This window comes from Mesitornis unicolor, unplaced genomic scaffold (assembly GCF_000695765.1).
Source record: "Mesitornis unicolor isolate BGI_N332 unplaced genomic scaffold, ASM69576v1 scaffold39320, whole genome shotgun sequence".
Classification (NCBI taxonomy): Eukaryota; Metazoa; Chordata; class Aves; order Mesitornithiformes; family Mesitornithidae; genus Mesitornis; species Mesitornis unicolor.
The window spans coordinates 1-1,214 of record NW_010158323.1 but is presented as its reverse complement, the minus strand read 5'-3'; positions in this window follow the sequence as shown (position 1 = coordinate 1,214).

Genomic DNA, 1,214 nt, shown 5'->3' with positions numbered 1-1,214 from the left:
ATCCGTCTCTCTATAGTCCGACTCCGTTTCTTTGCTCCTGGCCGCTGCCGCCGGCCCCTCCGCCTCGCTGCAGTCGGTCTCTGCACTGCCGGGACGCTCGCAGACCGCCCGGCCGCCAAGACAGCCAGCGAGGGAGCGAGCTGCGCCGCAGCGGGCGGGGCTGCCTCCAGCGCTCCGACCTTCCTCTCGCTCCTCCTTGGTCAACAGCGGCGCCCGCAGCCTCCTCCCGGCATTGCAGGATTTTCCTCTGTCAACTTCTCTGCTTTGGTTGTCGAGAAGATCACGACTACAGTGAAATACGACTCCTCCCATGGCTGTGTTAATTCCACCGGGAAAATGTTTTTGTAATCGTGATATTTTATATATTAACTTTCCTTTGTAAGACGTATGCAATATTGCGATTATTTTTCAATTAGTCCGAAAGAGCCATCCCCACCACGACTTGCACAGCACTTTGTAGCAGTCGTGTTTGAATTACATTTCCCTCACCCTTTCTGTAAATGAAAAGTGTGTCGTACTGAAACATGACGAGCCACATTAATTCCCCCCATCCCAACCAATAGCAAAAAGTAGCAACGAAAATCCTCTCCCAAATGGACGCCGGTCATTTCCTGCATTAGCTCCTCTCTGAGTAGTTTTATTATTCAACGATACGTGTTATTTGTACCGCAGAAGGAAAATGACATGCTTATTGTGATATACGTAAAACGAAACTTAATGTGCATAATATTATTAGTCTTTTCCCATTAATCTAAACCAAAAATCACCACCACGGATATCTACATTCAAGCTTCACTGCTATAAGTATAGTAAATCGAAAAAGGGTCTGAAATACAAACGCGATTCTACCCGAGAGAACTACGTTATCAGGCTCATTTAATCGAGGGGCAGCAATTTTGCTATAAATACTTAGTTCATATGGAAGGCCGTCTCAATTAAGCACCTTTACTCAGATAAGACATTCAAGGGCTGAAGAATATGTGATCAATCAACAGAGAAATTAATTCTTTAAAATGCCACTGGGCGCTGACTTCTGTGAGAACAGAGGGAGATACAGATCAGCGCTACCCATCCACAACACTCCCGGAAAACCCAATGGAAAACAGAACAGAGGCTCAGAGAGGCTTACAGACCTGCGGGGCGTCGGGGTGGGTAGGCGGCTCTACCGCGCCGGCGCTGCTGCTCGAGTTCCGCTTCTCGCAGGGCTCCCCGAC